Source organism: Equus asinus, chromosome 2, assembly GCF_041296235.1.
Source record: "Equus asinus isolate D_3611 breed Donkey chromosome 2, EquAss-T2T_v2, whole genome shotgun sequence".
In the NCBI taxonomy this organism is placed as follows: Eukaryota; Metazoa; Chordata; class Mammalia; order Perissodactyla; family Equidae; genus Equus; species Equus asinus.
Window position 1 is genome coordinate 118,065,911 of NC_091791.1, and position 18,959 is coordinate 118,084,869.

At 42.1% G+C, this 18,959-nt stretch overlaps 1 protein-coding gene across 1 annotated transcript in view; it reads right to left on the reverse strand.

The window, feature by feature from the left end:
• Positions 1-18,959, reverse strand: part of ATP10A (ATPase phospholipid transporting 10A (putative)) — a 179,326-nt gene that overhangs the window by 151,492 nt on the left and 8,875 nt on the right.

The window sequence follows — 18,959 nt, forward strand, 5'->3', positions numbered from 1 at the left end:
GAGGGCAGAAACCACTTGCAAAGAGCTACACATCTAGCAAGGCGATCTATGTGCATGTCTGTCCCCCTAACAGCTAGGCTGTAAGTCCCTTAAAAGCAAAATCCAATGTTTCACCTTTGTGTCTGCATAGCACCTGGAATGGGACTTTCTACGTGTAGATGATGAGGTTGACTTGAAGAACAAAGCAGAAAGGTATAAACTGCCATGCTCTTTAAGCTCTAAGAACTAATTATTTAACACAAATGGGCACCACTGGGCACCAATGGGCAAAGGACCAGAAAAGACACATACATTCACAAATGGCAAATTTGGTGAAAATCACTTGCCTGCTTCCAGTTAGCAGAAGGACTCCTGGGAAATAACTGAGGACTTGTGGCAGACTTTGAGCAAACTGAAGGGGGAAAACACTGCAGACTTGGTTAAGAGCCAGGCAGGAGGTAAGATGGGCCAGGCAGGGCTGAACTAGGAGACAACACTCTTGGAAGGAAGACCCTGGCTGGAGGGCACTGTTCCTCAGCGGTGTGGAGAACAAGAGGAGGGAGAGAGCTCATGGCACCAACGCTCGGGGGCAGGATGCTCCAACTTCAGCACGTGGCAGCATCAAACACACATTATGGCACCCATCCCACACTCTGATGCAGCTGGTCAGGGACAGGGTGTTAGAACGTGCACCTCTAACGAGTTCCCAGGTGATGCTGATGAAGCTGGTCCAGAGATCACACTTTGAAAAACGCTGCTCTTGGGGGTTCTAGCTATAACTCTAGCAGTTGTTCCAGTGTTTCCGTGAAGCTCCACACTGATGTTTCTCATTATATCCCAAAATTTAGCCAAGTTAATACTGGATCTGCTTAGGCTCTGAGTGCAAACACGACAGACCCAACTGCTTTCCAAAGAAGATGTGCACTTCCTGTTGCTGTCTGCCTTCCTTAATAGACCTCATTCTACTCTGCTGGCAGAAAAATAAACCAGCGGGAGGCAAGCAAGCTTTCCATTGCAAATCCTTCCAGGATACGAATCCTTGCAAGCGTGACTAACCAAGGCAGTGAAAGGGGTGGGAGTAGATAAGACAACTATTCATCTAGGGAAACACATACACCTGGAAAAAGCACTCCTCCAGGTGATCCTGATGTGGTCCTCTGGGGAGGGCCTGGCCTCCCCTTCCTTTAAGTTGAGAAAGTTAATTTGAATAGATCAATGTGTATGACTGTAAGATTCATTGTTTTATTAAAAACTGGGGCATATGGAGATTTTAACACTTTAATATATTTCATTAAATATAAAACATTCTTCAACTTTTAGAGAAATGGTGATTACAGAGAGGAATTATGTTGTCACAAGGTTACCCTGAAGTTAAGTAAAAATTTGAGTGTATGAAAGTGTGTAAAAAGTACTAAGATGCTACATTTCAGGGGCAAGGGAGATAACTAGTGAAAGAAAAAGACATCTGAGGATATCAAAGGCCAGACAGCGGGGCATTTAATTCTGATCAGTATTCGTGAGAGAGGTGTCAGACCTACTCGGCTCAACATCTGGGTCTACCAGGAATCCCCTTCACACAGCACCAAGTAGCTGGTCACAGGGGAAAGCCCCCTCAGGAAGCGTGTACCCCATCTGGCTACAGTCCGCCTGAGGGTCAGCAAGTGCTCGTTTGACCCAATTCAGACATATCAGAAACTGCAATACTTTTGATTTTTCAATGTGAAACCAACATGCTCAAAGTAAAGTGCTTACCACTCAGCAATAAGAGTCTCCAAGGGAGGACTCACACTTTGGAATGTACGCTTCCCTTCCTCTCAGGTTAGTTGCCTGCAGAACACAAGCACAGGACACCAAGCAAGCTAAGCTCATGCACAGACCTCAATTTCCCTCAGGGAGTCAGAGGGAAGGCCCTGAGATTGTCAGTTCCAAAGGAGCCTCTGAGGAAACATGCCCTATGACCAGCAAGGTGACGGTAACAAATTCATATCCCCAGAGAAGCCACGCTTGGGTACAATCTTCCAGCCACACTGTTAGTATGACAGCCCAAGGGGCACCCCCAGCTTAGACTGCACTATATAGCATCCCAATTACAGCCTCAGGACTTGGCTCCATGCTCAAAGTCGTCCTGTAATCTCTCTAGATAATATTTTACTAATCTAACAACTGGGTGTTGTTACTCAAATGCAGATCAAGTTTCAATTTTCTGCATCTTTAAACTCCCTCTGCAATGGGATCCCTTGCTGCTTTTTATGGGAAGCATCCCATTGAGAGTTATGATTCTTGATAATAATACCGCAAGTGGCATTTCCTTAAAATCTACTTCTCTTGCGCAAACAGGGAAAGGGCAGGCATACTATCTCAGTTCCAGAAGCGGCCTTTCTTTACAGTTTCTAGTGTGTTTTCAGAAGTATTGCCTATCGAGACTTCTTCACCTTTCCACATGATTGCAAGACACCTGCCCCATGTTCAGTATGACTCGTCTCATGGGAGTGGATGTCACTGACCACAAGCTTGTTTATTTTAGGAACGTGTGATACAGTGTAGTATTTCTCTGCAGTATCCATTTCCTGTAAATATGTTAAAAGTGCACATTTACCTAGGTGTGAACTGTGACATAACAATGTGCTTTTATCCAACACCCTTCCTTTCTAGAAGACATTGGCTGTTCCTCAGCATCCAGTCACAATTCTGATTTCAAAGGCGAAGGGCTATGCCACTCCCAGGATTGAGACAGGGATAATAAATGACTCCAGGGTGTGTGCATTAGTGCATCCCTTCCGACTATAATTATCTGAATTACCCATTACAATAAGATAAGATACTAGTGGATATTTCCAAGCATTAATTTAAGCTAATATTCCCAAGCCTTTTATATATCCCTTATAACCAGAGAACAAAGTCTCCTTAAAGTCAGATCTGGAATAATAATGAGATTCTTCTATTTGTCCTTAATTACAGTTATTCATAAATCTTATATGCTTATGCTCACACCCATGAGAGACGTTGTCTCCCAAGTGCTTCATCTCTGCTGGAAAGTATAAATGTCTGATTACCTCTCCCTAGAAAAAGTGGCAGGCACATTTTTTCTCCCCATCTCATTTGCAGAGCATCCCAATGGATCAGGGCCTCCTCCTGAGGCGTTGGTCTTGGCAGCCCCACATTTCAATTGTCTGGGTGCTAGGCACGTTGCACTTCTGTGTCTCCTTTTCATATTTAATAATTACAGTTTCTAGTAACAAAAGGATCATCTTTAAACTTTTTATTTTGAAATAATTATAGATTCACAGGAAACTGCAAAGAAATGTACAGGGAGGTCTCATATACCTTTCACCCAGCCTCCCCCGATGTTAACATTCTGCATAATCATAATGCAATATCAAAACCAGGAAACTGACCTTGGTACGATCCACAGAGCTAATTCAGATTTCACCAGTTTCAAGTACACTCGTGTGTGTAGGTACTGCCATGAAATTTTCCACAGGTGTAGCCTCTTGTAACCATCACATTAAGATACAAGCCCTCTCATGCAACCTCTTTGTAGCTACACCCACCTTCCCCCATCCCTAAGCCCTGGCAACCACTAATCTGTTCCCCATCTCCGTAATTATGTTATTTCACAAAAGTTACATAAATGGGATCACGCAGTATGTTTCCTTTTGAAATTGGCTTTTTGCACTCAGAAAATTTCCTTGAGGCCCACCCAATAGTTTTGTGTACCAATAATTCATTCCTTTTTATTGCTGAGTAGTATTCCCTGGTGTGGTTGTACCACAGTTTGTTTAACCATTCATCTGTTGAAGAACATCTAGGTTGTTTCCAGCTTTGGGCTATTATAAATAAAGCTGCTGTGAACATTTGTGCACAGGCTTCTGTGTGAAAATAAGTTTTCAATTCTCTAGTGCAAATGCCCAAGAGTGCAACTGGGATCATATAGCAATTCTGTTTTTAGTTTTAAAAGGACTATTTCCCAGAGTGGGTGTATTTTACATTCCCACCAGCAGTGTATGGGTGATGCAGTTTCTTTGCATCCCTGGAAACACTTGATATTATCACTATTTTTATTTTTTCCATTCTGGTAGATGTACAGTGATATCTCTGTGGTTTTAATTTGCATTTCCCTGTTACCTAAGGATGCTGAACTTCTTTTCATGTGCTTATTGCCATCTGCATTTCTTCCTCAGTGACATGTCTCCTCATGTCATGCCCATTTTCAAGCTGGATTTTTTTTAATGTTCAATTTTTAGAGTTCTTTATATATTGTGAATACAAGTGCTTTGTAGGATACATGATTCACAAATATTCTCTCCCAGTCTGTAGTCTGTCTTTTCTTTTTCTTAACAGAGTCTTTCCTGTAGCAAGTTTTAAATTTTGATGAGGTACAATTTATCAATTTTTCCTTTTATGGATCATGCTTTTGGTATCGAGTCTATGAGTATTTTGCCTAGTCCTAGGTCCTGAAAAATGTTTATGTCTTCTTCTAGAAGTTTATAGTTTTACATTAAATCTATGATACTTTGGGAGTTAATTTTTGTATGAGGTATGGAGGTTTAGGCTTTTTTCTTTCTTTTTTTTTTTCCTTTTGGCCTACGGATGTTTACTTGCTCCTACACCAATTATTAAAGGCTATATGAATTGCTTTTGCTTCTTTGTCAAAAATTAATTTGGTATACTTGTGTTGGTTTATTTCTGAGTTCTCTATTCTGGTCCATTGATCTATCCCCCTTGCCAGTACCACACTGTCTTCAATTCTGCAGCTCTATACTAAGCATCAATATCAGGAAGAGTGATTCTTCCCACTTTATTCTTTTTCAAAATTATTTTGGTTATTCTAGGACCTGTGTTTTTCTTTTCTTTTTCTTTTTTTTCTTTTTTTTTCTGCTGAGGAAGATTAGCCCCAAGCTAACATCTGGGGCCAATCTTCTTCTGTTTTGTATGTGGGTCACCGCCACAGCATGGCTGCTGATGAGTGGTGTAGGTTTGTGCCCGGGAACTGAACCTGGGCCGACAAAGCAGAGCATGCCAAACTTAACCACTAGCCCATGAGGCCGGCACCTGACCTGTGCATTTCCATGTTAATATTAGAATAAGTCTGCCCACGTTCACAAAAAACTTTGCTGAGATTTTGATAGGAATTGTGTTAAACCTACAGACAATTTTAGAGATACCTGACATCTCTATTATGTTGATTCCTTCAGTCCATGAACATGGTATTCAAATCTTCTTTAATTTCTTTCATCAGCATTTTATAGTTTTCATTATATAGATCTTGTATGAGTTCTGTTAAATTTATACCTAAGACCTAAGTATTTCATTTTCTTTGGAGCAATTGTAAATGGTATTGTGTTTATTTTCACTTGTCCATTGTCAGTACAGCCATGCACTGCATAATAACGTTTCAATCAACAACAGACTGAATATACGACGGAGGTCCCATAAGATCAGTACCACACAGCTTAGGTGTGTAGTGGGCTATACCACCTACATTTGTGTAAGTACACTCTATGGTGTTTGGACAATGATGAAATAGCCTCACGATGCATTTCTCAGAATGTATTCCCGTCATTAAGCAATGCATGACTATACATAGAAATGCAACTGATTTGCAGATTTTGGTCTTATATGTTATAATCTTAATTAATGAGATCATTTTTTAGTTCTAAAAGAGTTTTTTTTCTTTTTGGTAGATTCCTTAGAATTTTCTTCACAGTAATCATGTTTTCTGAAAATTGAGTTTTATTTTTTTCTTTCCAACCTATATGAATTTCGTTCTTTTTCTTACCTTATTGCAGTGATGAGAACTTCTAGTACTGTCTCAAATAAGAGTGATGAGAGTGGATATCCTTGTCTTGTTCTCATTTTTAGGAGGGGAAGCATCAGTCTTTCACTATTAAGTATGATGTTAACTCTAGGTTTTTTTTACGTGTTTTAATAAGGAAGTTGATAGCACCTCTCTGGGCCACCTTCTGTTGTGGTGGGGGTGGGTGGGCAGAAGCCTCTGGGCCTGCGTCTCCTTGTGTCACTGAGTGGAGATCAGGGAGATGCTGACACCGCCCTTGCAGGAGGATCAGACTGCCCACTGGTGCCCTGGGTGTGAGGAAGGACTTGGGCTCTCGGAGGTCACAGTTGGGCTTCACCTTTGGCCAGAGAGAGCCTTTTTTGTTTTGTTTTTCTCTATACTTTTTGGCAGTTCTGGCTACATGCCTCTCCAGGCTGGCTGGGAGATAAAAAGCAGACCCAGAGAATTCACTGTGTAATCATCCTCATGTTCTGAAGTCTCCAGCCAGTCTGCTGTCTTCTTCCAGCTTCCAGGGTCCTTTTATTGTTGTCTGTTAAATTATTTCCAGGATTTGGTTGTATTTACAAAGGAGGAGCTGGGAAAAGTGAATCTACACCATCTTATCCTGGAACCAGAAGCGGCTGTTTTTCAACTTTTCTACCACGTTTCAATGAACTGTTAAGAACTGAAGCATTGATTTATATTTACTTGTATTTTTGAGATATTTCCTGAGAACTGCATCATTTTCATACTGAGATAAATAGAATTTACATAGTCTATATAAATGATTAATGTCAACAGTCTTTTAGGCCTCTGTCACAAACATCATCTATTTTATAAGGTCTCTTTTACTGCTAAAAGTCTGACTCTATGATCAAGCAGTTTCAGTTAAATACTAAAATTCCCTTCCTCCATCACCCAGAACTTCCAAACCCAGTGGTCTAAACAGCTGCGAGAGGTGCCAATAGTTTAATGTGGGAGAGAGGGTACAAAACTAAATTGTGCAAACTCATGTCCAACATGGTCACTACAGATGCCTCCTCTCTGGTGCCAGAGAGAGAGCAGACATGAACCAGATGAGCAGCAGGTCCATCCTCCAATCCTCCCACTCACCTCGGCCTAGGGTATGGTTGTGGCATCCAAAAAACTTTTATTACCACCTCAATTCACACCAACATGTGTAGAGGGTTTCAGAGGGCAGAGCTCTGCAGATGTTAAATTTTAAAAAAGAAAACCAGAGATAGAAGGAAATTCTCTCTTCAGTGCAAATGAAGAGAGAGAGAGATGTGATTTAAATGGTAGGAAGCATAACAAATTCTCTAAGACCCTGACTGAACTTTGCCTCTATATAGACAGGAGGGTAGATTCTTCCAACTCAATGTCCAGATTTGGTGCAGAAAAGAGACACTCCTTTCTCTGCATGGATTTGTCATGTGCATCCTTCATTACAGCAAACACATGTACACACACAGGCATACACGCACGCACATCAGTCATGTCTGGCATCTATGAATGAAGGCAGCTTCTTTCAACATCCCTCCCTCAGTCCTGACCTCACAGATTCCCATCTATCCAGAGTTCATCCAGGCATCCAGAGAAGGAAAGATCCTTTGGGGACATTCAAGAACTCATCTGCAACATAAAGACAGATGCATGGCCACCAAAATGAAACTCCCAGTGACTGAGCGATCTGGGTAAGTCATGCTATGCCCACAGCTACTGCCACAGATCCCACTACTTCTAGAAGCTATTTCTGGACCCTCTTTCTGGTTGCCACCAGAAACTATAAACTCATGAACACTTAACAGACACTGTCAAGGGCTGGAGTCGCCTCTTCATCTATTTCCTCCTCTCATGGGCTCAAGGCACAGTTTTGGAGTCTTTGTCTAAGATGATAACATGACCGTCTGCCAAAACTATGACCAGAAACTTGTGTTCAAGACAAATCAAGTGGATATGATGCCTTACTTTACTATCACTCCAAATAATAAGAAGGAGCCAAAATGTCAGAAACGAATCACACAAGGCCACAAAGCACACAGGTATTAAAACATGCCTCTGTCATATGCTTTGATACTGTCTATTATTTCCAGTTGGTTGTACGTCATAACATTACAATTTGAATGTTTTCAAAAAGAGGGGAGAGAATTTGTCATTCAGTAGAAACCACCTTGAGATAACAAGTCTTGAGTTTCTCTCCACCTCCCATCTCTGATCCAGCTGGACCCTCTACAAAAGGAGGATTAATAAACTGTAACCTCAAGTTAAATTACAAAGTAAATAAAAGGAACTGTTACAGGCCTTCCTACACAGGGGATCCTGTCTAAGGTAATGAAGTTTAAGAGAGATTTTACTACTTATCACCATGTTCCTAATATATTCATTTTTATGATGTCTTATTTTTAAAGACATATATTAAGTTCTCAGGTAATCAAAAGGGAATTAAATAAGTGAATTTTTTTTCCTTTAAAAACAATTTCTATGTTCCTGCAAGCTTTAAAATGTATGTAGAGCAAGCACTCACTCCTTAGTAAAAGGAGTTTTAGAACCAGCCTCTTTCAGAGAGGCCTCTACAGTCACACAGTGAGAATGATGGGTGAGGGGCCAGCTCGGTAGTGTAAGGGTTAAATTCTCGCATTCCAATTCGGCAGCCTGGGGTTCATGGTTCAGATCCTAGGCACACACCTACATCACTCATCAAGCCATGCTGTGGTGGTGTCCCACATACAAAAAATAGAGGAAGATTAGCACAGATGTTAGCTCAGGGACAATCTTCCTCAAGCAAAAAGAGGAAGATTGGCAACAGATGTTAGCTCAGGGTCAATCCTCCTCACAAAAATGAAGAATGATGGGTGAGGTGGAGAAAGAGCTGCTGGGTGCAGAGCTGTGGGCATGCCATGAGGCAGGCAGATCTGGTTCTGCTCCCCAGCTGAAACACAGTTGGAACTGTGGACATTAGCTTGCCCTCTGGGAACAGGCTTAGCCCCACCTATAAAATGAGACAAGGAATGGGACTGGGGCTATGGGGGTTGGGAGCTGGTGCGACAACATCAGGGACACATGAGATGCTCTGAGCTCCTTTTTGTCTTCAATGATAGATGTTGAGGTCTGGTCAGTACCCTGTTCCTCTAATCGTCAATTATAGTGTGCCTTGGAGTTGACCAGGAGGGGCACAGCCCTAAACGAGGGCCCTAGTAAGGGTTGAACTGATCCAGGAGAAACCTCCAAATGCAGGGAGAAAGTGGCACCTTCAGGGACATGGTAGACACTCACCAAGCAAATACCTTAGCTTCCACACCCCTCACCTGGCGAGTCTCACAAGCTCTGAGATACACTAACGGGTAGCTTCTCACTCTGACTGCCAGGAACCAAAGCGTGAACAAAGGACATAGACTAAAAATAACAGCAAAGGAAGACAGAGGTGCAAGAGTTGACAAAAGGCAATGAACACCAAGTCATGCCTTCAAAATCAAGAAGTCAGCACGGCCCATTGTCCAGTGTGTGCATCAGGGGCCACATCAGCGATGAGACTGGTGGTGATAATACCCGGCCTCCTCCACCAGCGAGCGAGCCCCAAGCTCTTGGCACTGCTCCTCACTCTGCAGCGATCCCAGAGCTGTGCCCACATGGCACAAACTCAAACTCAACGATAAAGCAGGTATAACATCTAAGCAACAAGACCACTAAGCAGCACTTGACCCAGTCTAAGTTGACAGCAACTGTGCCAAGCTCGCTGTGTGCACCCATCCATGGGGTGACAAGTAAGGTGAGCAAACATCTGGCCAGGGCCACTGGACACCTCACCATGGGCAGTGTCACCTCAAGTTAAGGGGCTGATGCAAACTTCTCAGAGTTTATGAGAGCAACACAAAAACTAATGGTGGGAAAAGACTCCGTCATTTACACTGTTCTAGTCACCACCCCTGACTGTTCCGGCCCTGACACAGCCCCTGGAAAAGGCATCCACATGAAATCTGTGCAAAACATCCCCATATATGTAAAGTGCAGACACTCAAGCAGATATTAGCATACCTGTGTTCAGAGAAGCATTATTCACAATACCAAAAGACAGAAACAACCCAAGTGCCCATTGACGTATGAATGGATAAACAAAATGTAGTCTATTCATACAATGGAATATTATTCAGCCTTAAAAAAGAAGGGAATTCTGACACATGCTACAACATGGGTGACCCTTGAAGACATACTAAGTGAAATAAGCCAGACATAAAAGGACAAAGATAGTATGACTCCACTTCTATGAGGTACTTATAGTAGTCAAATTCATGGAGACAGAAAGTAGGATGTTGGGTGCCAGGGGCTAGGGGAGGGGGGAATGGGAGTTGTTTTTTAATGGGAACAGAGTTTCAATTTCAGGCACTGAAGAAGTTCTGCTGATGGATGGTAGTGATGGTTGTACAACAATGTGAATGTACTTAATGCCACTAAAGCTTACACTTAAAAATGGTTAAAATGGTAAATATTATGTTCTGTATATTTTACCAAAATACAATTTTTTTTTAAGTAAAGCGCAGAAAGAACACACTGGAGAGAAGGTGGCCAGTGTGCCTGTGCAGCACAGCTCAGACTGCCCCATGTGAAGTGACACGTCCCATGTAAGCACACCATCTATGCCATCAGCCACCCTGCCAGGCCCAGGAAGTGGACGCAGTCAGACACTCAGCACCTCACAGGCCTCGACCACCAGAACCAATCCCACAGCACAGGGGGAAGGACAGTCCCTCTGTGCACATGGCGGGCATCAGTGGTGCCTGAGGTTCTTTTAAACTTCATCACATAGCCCTAGATAAAAGAGAAATCATGAGAATGAACTGGACTGATGTGCAACTGACCTGTGCAATGTTCTTTCAGTGGTCTAGGATGGCATCACTACAAAGAGCTACTTGAGAGAAGCTTCCTTCTGGAGTTCTAGGACACAAACCATGTCCTTGCCTTTTCCAGCTTCTGGAGGGACCCACATTCCTTGAGTTGTGGCCCTTCCTCCATCTTCAAAGCCAGCAATAGCAAACTGAGTCCTTCTCACATGGCATCTCTCTGCCCTCTCTTCTTCCCCTTCTTCCACTCTTAAGAACTCATGATTAGATTGGATTTCTTCAAATAATCCAGGATAATCTCCCATCTCAAGGTCACTGACTAGCAAACTTAATTGCATCTGCCATGGACCTTAATCCCCCTGTGCCACATAACCTAACAGAGTCGCAGGTTCTAGGGATGGGGACATGGGTATGTCTTGGGGGGTTATTATTCATCATTCTATAACTCACATATCACAAGGATTAGTTCACTCATTTATCTCTTCATTCAATCAGAGATGCTGAGGCTCTGCTCTGGGGTAAAACTACAGGGACAGTGAAGACTGGCTGGTCCCAGAATGGCCCAGAGGGTAGGACAGAGCACTCTGCCCATGGAAACAGCGGAGCAAGGGAGGGCACTAATACCAGATATGGAGGAGGGACTCCTGCTCCCAGCAGGAGCAGCAGTAGGAGGGAATGGCCACGGGCCTCAGAGAAAAGAGCTGGAGATGGGAGAGGGTGGCAGTGGGGAGGGGGCTCCGGGCGTGTGCAGAGCAGGGAGAGCATGTGCCCGGGACCCGGGGCAAGGAGCTCCAGAGCTGCAGCTCAGAGTGCTGAGTGGGAGTGACATCTGGTTTCACCAGAAGTTTCCAAGATTCAAAGAAAAAGATCGCTCTGGTGGCGATGAGGAGGGTGGACCAAAGGTGAGGCCCTGACAAAGGTAAGAGTAGTTAAGTCGAGAAGTGAAGTCAGATACACAAGGAAGGTGAAGAGGGTCTGAGGGGAGTAGCTCCAGGGCATGCCTTAAAATGCAGGCTTTATCGTTACTCAGGGTTAGCCAGGCCAACAGATCAGGATGAGCGCTATTGCAAAGATAGTTACTACAGGGTTCCCAAGAGGAGGGGGCATGCCACACCACAGGGGGCCACCTGGGGAAGCACAGGGGCTCAGGCAGGAGGCAGAGGGAACGAGAGGAAAATGTGGGTGAGAGCCTTTACCGTGGTTTCCACAAGAAGTAATGGGCAAGGCAAGGTAAGCAAACTTAGGAATAATTTCAGGACTCTGGGGCATAGGGGCTGTCCCTAGCTGTCTGATACTGGCCCTGGGGTGATTAAGGCAGGTGGATAGTGGCCTAGACTGCCCACTCTTGTGGGCTCTGATTGGTTGGTTTGCACGTGGAAGGTGCACTCACACGTGAGCCTTCTGCTATCTCCAGGAACTGACCAATCTTGAGAGAAGTCATCCCTCCAGAGTCAGCAAGACCCCAGATATCAAAGCATCAGAATATAGGCAATAAAAAGACATGGTTAACACAGGACTGAAAAAGCGGGAACTGATTTAAGATGTCACTAGTTAGGAACAGAGGCAAGAATTACAGACACGATGCTCCCTCCGTCCGTGCACACTCCCTTCTCCCAGCCTGGTGTAGCACACTGAAGGAATTCCTGTTAAGTCCCACCATGCACTTCACAGAGGAATTAACCGGAGGAAAACTGGAAGAGTGAATGGAAGAAAGGAAGACCAGAGCAGGGAGGTTTACAGTGATCAACAGTATCTACACAACACATGAAGACATCCCTCCCCACGGGGCAGCCTCTGCACTGGGACTCAACTCAACTCTAATTCTCAACTCCGTGTGAAAGAACACCAGGGGCCTCTGCTAGCAAGCGTGGTGTCCCAGCCACAGCAGGCTCACCAGTGTGAAGCACGGCAACCAGATTTCAATGTAATGAATCAAACTTTCCATCCCACTTAAAAGCAACAATTTCCTCTCCAAAAAAGAACTGTAAATGGAAAATGTTACAATGCAAGTCACAATGCCACTTAAGTGCCAGGAAAAGATGCACACATCTGACTTTAGGACTAAAGTCTGTCACGGCAAAATGAATAAAGAAAAGAATGCCGATGATAACAATTACAATATGAATGTTTATTGCCTAGGTTTCTGCCAATCAGTCTTGTGGAACAAAGCATATCTAATAAACTATCATGCAGTTTACTAAAAGTACTCTTTGGGGCTGGCCTGGTGGTGCAGTGGTTAAGTTCGGCGGTCCAGGGCTTACCAGTTCGGATCCCGGGCATGGATTTAGCACCACTTATCAAGCCATGCTGTGGCAGGCATCCTACATACAAAACAGAGGAAGATGGGTGCAGATGTTACCTCAGGGCCAAGCTTCCTCAGCACAGAGAGGAGTATTGGCAGCAGATGTTTGCTCATGGCCAATCTTCCTCAAAAGAAATAAAAATTAAAAAATAATAAAAGTACTCTCTTTTAGAAGATAAATAAATACCAAGTGTACCTCGAGACTTGAATGGAGAGGGGACATCTGTGGCCCTTATTTGTCTATTCTGAAACAAATCCCTTGGATTTATCTTTAAAAATGGCTTGTTCAGAGACAGTCACAAGCTGAGAGCATCCCGAGAGGAACTGCTGCCTCCCTCCCCACAACTCTCTCTCTTCCTGCAGTGTCTTTTTGCCTCGTGTTCTGAGTTTTCTGAGTCAATAGATTTCTTAAGCCACTGTGCACTGAAGATGATCAAGATATAGAGAATGAATGGGTTTTGTAACTGAAATAAAAATAATTTCCAACTTGGGAGAGGGCAACAGGAGTGGCCCCATCTGTCTCTCTGCCCTGGGGACTAAAGAGAAAAGCCCAGAAAAAGGATGGCGCCCATACCCTCTGAGTAAACCCAGGGCACAACCCTCCACCCACTCACCCACTGGGAGAACTGGAACTGCTGGGTGACAGCCAGTGTCTGGGAGCCACCCACACGAGGCTGGCGGGACAAGAAGCCTCAGCCATGGATGGGATGCCACCGAGCACTGGCCACACTCGCCTCCCCATCTGCAGCTCACACTTTCTGCAGAGACCACCAGGAGTCCCAAGGTCGCATTTTGACAAAGAGTAGAACTCAGAACCAAAATTCAATCTCCCGAATTTGATATTTTGTAACTCTTAATTAGAAGTGCACAAAAACAAAGGGCGGGACAGAAGAGCAGCAAGAAAGGTCTAAACCCCACAGAGGACCCAGCTCAAATGTCTGGTGACAACTTGGGTTTCCTTCCATTTCATCAACCCCTCAGGTACTGGATTCCTCTGGGGGCAGACGTTTCATTCAAAAAGCGCTGATGTGGAAATTATACGGGATCCGTGACGTTAGCAATGGGGGTGCACGAACTGTTTTCAATATTTCAAAATGCTCTTCAAAACCTATACATTCACCCATGATAAAACTACACAGGCAAATCACACTTAAAGCACTTTGTTTTGGCAGGAAGTACATGTACTTCAGTGTAACGATAATGTTTAGAAACATTTTAACCAAAAGATCTTGGTAACACTAATAATCAAGCATAGTAGTATAGTCATAATAATGAACTGCAGCTAACCTTTTCAAACACTTACCCGCCTGCCCAGCGTGGCTCTATCCGTTGTGCACATTATCTCACTTGCTCCTCACAGTGCACCCAGAGACTGTATCCTCCACCCTATTTAAATGAGGAGACTGGGCCACAGAGAGACACGGGCCACCCCGCATCTAACTGCTGGCACAGGTTTCACTTCATTGAGGGGGGTTTAATTGTCTCTGATTGACTTAAAATGGGCAAAAAAATTCACTATTTCCTAATGAAAATAGTTTGGTAGGCAAAGTATTTCAAAATACATTGTCCCCAAAGGAAAAATAACCAGAGGGTATGTCAGGGCAATGCACACACACTGTACTCCGGGAAAATTCAAACCAAGTAAACAGAGAAAGCCGAGCTAAGACTATTCTAAAAAAGCAGACAGCAAAATAGCCTTTCCATTTCTCCTGTGAGTTCTTTCAATGTGCTATATATAGCAAAGTAAATCTTGTGCAAATGAGCACACTGGGTTCCCCTGTTATGGGAATTCAACAAAAAGTGGACCACCCCATCAGGAAGGACAGAACCCTAACAGCCAGACAGCCCCTTTTCAATGCTCCCAAGTCAAGAAATCCAGAAATGTGGATAAGCTTTGTCTTTAAAATGGTCTGGCAAAAGTGCTTTTTAATGAGAGCCTGACTGGTCATTGGGACAGGGGAATTCTTGTGGAGCGGACTGTCCTTAGCCAGCCAAGGGGATCTCATACCATCCAGGAGCCTGGGCCAAGAGCATGAGGTCCCAGGAAGATCAGCAGGCACTGTGGTAACTAAATATTTGCAAACACTCCTGCAGGCAGCATTACCCCCAGATGAGACACCTGACCCCTTCCAGGAAAGATGGAACCTGCAGAGTTAACGATCACCATAATGAAGGACGATCAGGTGAGGATCCAGCTAGGCCACAGCATGACAAACTAGGAACAGGCACATCGGGCTTCCTAGGCAACTGAAAGCTATAAAAGAAGTGCATTAAATACCAACACCTCTTTTGGTTCCAGAAGTGGGGTAGGAAATGTTTAAGATGAGCCTGGAATATGGACCAAAAGAAATTATTAAACATTACGTCAAAAGGACTCAGCCATCAGCTTGATTGGCTTCTGCTGACCAAAGAACATCATCAACTATAGTGTTAACTATAGTGAACTAAAACTAGTGAATTATATTTAAATCTATGAATTCCATAATAAATCCATGAAATTCACAATAATTTTTAAAAACCTAAGTAGCCCCTAGGAGAAGTGGGTGACTCCAGAACCAGGGCAAGGAAAATAGAAGATGTGCCTGGAGTGTCTTGTAGAGCCAGAGAGTAAGGAAGGACTCAAGGAAGGTTGGGGGCACGTCTAAGGACACAAGAGCCAGCCTGGGAGAGCACCCATGGTCAAAACTGGATCACTGTGAGGAACAAGAATAATTCTAATAGTATTCAATCACAACCCATAGAAGAAAATAAATAACTATTAGTCTGTACTGATATAAATAATTGAGTAAATAAATCAACGAGGAAGGAAAAAAGCCTCTTCATAAATACAGAAGGAATGAGGGAAAAAAAATCACCATTAGAACACCACCATGATAATCATTGCAGGGGAGACTCCCCAACGAAGCCTAATGTTGGAGGGCAGAAGTCTGAGGAGAAATGAAACGCCTGCACAGTCTCAAAGTATCTACCCCAGTATATTTATTTTTTTACAAAAGGAAAAATAATAAATTTACAATGGAGAAACCCAACAGACATCATCCTAATCAAGTGATCAAGGTTAGTGTCATCAATAAGCAGATATATTGGCATCATATACCCCCTGATATCATGCGCTGAAAAAGGCATCACTTTGGTGGTATTACTGCCAAAAATCCAAAATCTCAAATCTGATCATGAGAACCAACAGAGCCACCCAAACTGAGATAAATTCTACAAAATAACTGACCAGGAGGAGGGACTGCCAGAATGGTGAAGTGAGAGTTTCCGAAATTAGAAATCAATAACAGAAAGAAATTTGTAAAATTTACAAATATGTGGAAATTAAACAACACATTCCTAAATACCAGCGGGTCAAAGAAGAAATCACAAGGAAAATTAGAAGATGCTTTGAGATGAATAAAAATGAAAATATAATACACCCAACCTAATGGGATGCAACTAAAATAGTTCTTACAGAAAAATTTAGAACTATAAACACCTATAATAACAAAGAAAAAAAGATCTCAAATCAATAAGCTAATCTTCCAACCTGAGTAACTATAAAAAGACTAACCAAACCCAAGTGAAATAGAAGGAATAAAATAATAAAGATTAGAGAGGAAATAAATGAAATAGAGAATAGAAAAACAATAGAGAAAAATTAACAATACCAAAAATTGGTCCTTTGACAAGATCAATAAAACTGGGAAACCTTTAGCTAGAATGACCAAGCAAAAAAGAGAGAAAGCTCAAATTATTAAGATCACTAATAAAAGAGGATACATGACTACAGACCTTACAGAAATAGAAAGGAGTAAAGAGAATATTATGAACAAATGTGTGCCAGCAAATAGATAACTTAGATGAAATGGACAATTTCCTAAAAAGATACAAAACTGCCATGACTAACTCAAGAAGAAATAGAAAATCTGAAGGGACAAGTAAATAACAAGTAAAGAGATTAAACTAGGAATTTTAAAACTCCGCACAAAGAAATGCTGAGGACTAAATTGAAGTTTTGCCAATGTTGAACTCTTCCAAACATTTAATGAAGAATTAATATCAATTCTTCACAAACTCTTCCAAAACAGAGAATAGCAGGAATACTCCTCAATTCATTCTATTCTATAGTATTTTCCTTAAGCAAAACCAGACAAAGATACACAACACACATGCACTCACTCACACACACCAATATCCCATATGAATACAGGTGCAAAAATCTTCAACAAATTCTGGCAAATTGAATCCAGCAAAACATGCAAAGGATTATACACCATGACCAAGTAGGATTTATCCCAGGAAAGCAAGATTGGTTTAACATTTGAAACATCAATCAATATATTGTATTAATTGAATAAAGGACAAAAGCCACATTATCACGTGAATAGATGAAGCAAAAGCATTTAACAAAATCCAACACTCTTTCTTCATTAAAAACAAAATGGAAAAACTCAACAAAGTTGAGAATAGAAGGGAACTTCCTCAACTGATAAGGGCATCTATAAAAAAGCCCAGCTAGCACCATACTCAATGGTGAAAGACTGAATGTTTTCCCCTCAGACCAGGAAAAGGACGTGATTGTCCATAGAAGATCCTAAGGAATCCACAAAACAAGAATGAGAACTAATAAATGGGTTAGCAAGGGGGCAGGATACAACAGCAAGATGCAAAATGACTGACCAATACTTATTAATGCAGTAATGGAAAAACTGTTTAGATCTGAATAAAGAAAGTAGTTTGAGTGATAGTTTTGTACTAATGTTAATTTCTTAGTTTTGACCATTGTAGTACAGTTAACTGAAACATTAAAATTAGAGGAAGGTGGGTGAGAGGTATATAGGAATTCTGTACTCACTGCAACTTTTCTGTCAGTCTAAAATTATTTCGAATAAAAAGTTTTAAAATTTTAGAAAGCTAGTTGGTTCCCATTAGAAGACGCTAGTGATCCAAATCAGGCACTTAACTCTCCTTTCCTACATGAGACATAGGGAAACCAGGGCGCAGATGAGAAGGGCCTCCTTATAAAAGTATTCCTGATAATAATGAAAGAATTAGAACACCATCATTCTGCAACCTCCAACAGATCAACAGATGTAGGCAATGATCATCAATGGCTGCTCACATCACAAAAAAAGAGACAAGGGAACATCGTGTTCCTCCTTTTTCCTCATATAGACTTTACAGGTAACTAATTCTCTTGCCTTTTTCATCTGACTGCAGATATTTGCTTTTACTTTTTCTAACCATTATGTTCCTCCTGATGGAAGTGCAGAACACTACTTATGCACATGATTTTGATGAAAAAAGTATCAAATTGAACCTGATGGAGCTCTGATAAAGTGTCCAGACCCACCTACCACTTCACAGGAAGTACAATAGAAAGGGACATGTTACAGATGCCACAGGAAAGTAATCGGCATAGTCAGACCGTGGGAAACCCTACAGGACAAATAACTCAGTTTCTTCTAAATAAACTGCAAGGGGAAAAAAAGAGGGAGAGAGAGAAAGGGAGTTACAGAGAGGGAAATCTAAAGATTAACAGAAAGAAGACCTAAGAGACACATCTGCCAATCGCAATGGGGAGACCTTATCTGGATCTGATTCAAACACACAAATCGAAAACAAATATGTCATTTATGAGACAAGTGGAAATCTGAACACAGGCTGGGTATTTAATAATATTAAGAAATTAATATTAATTTGTTAGGCATGATAATGGTATTGTAGTTCAGTTTTAAGCAGTCATTGCTTTGCTTAAGATAAATACCAAAATATTACAGAAGAACTGTCATGATACCTGGGATGTGCTTCAAAATAAAAGGGAGAGGGAGTGAGTGGCTAAAATAACGCTGGCCCTGAGCTGCTAACTGTGAGACTGGGTGACAGGCACGCAGAGGTTCGTTTTACGTGCACTTCTCTATATGTGTGAATAGAATGAAATTAAAAATCAATAACAGAAAGACATTTGGAAAATTCATAAATATGTGGAAATTAAACAAGACATTCCTAAATAATCAGTGGGTCAAAGAAAAATCACGAGAGAATTAGAAAATACTTTGAGATTAATAAAATTAAAAAGTTTTTT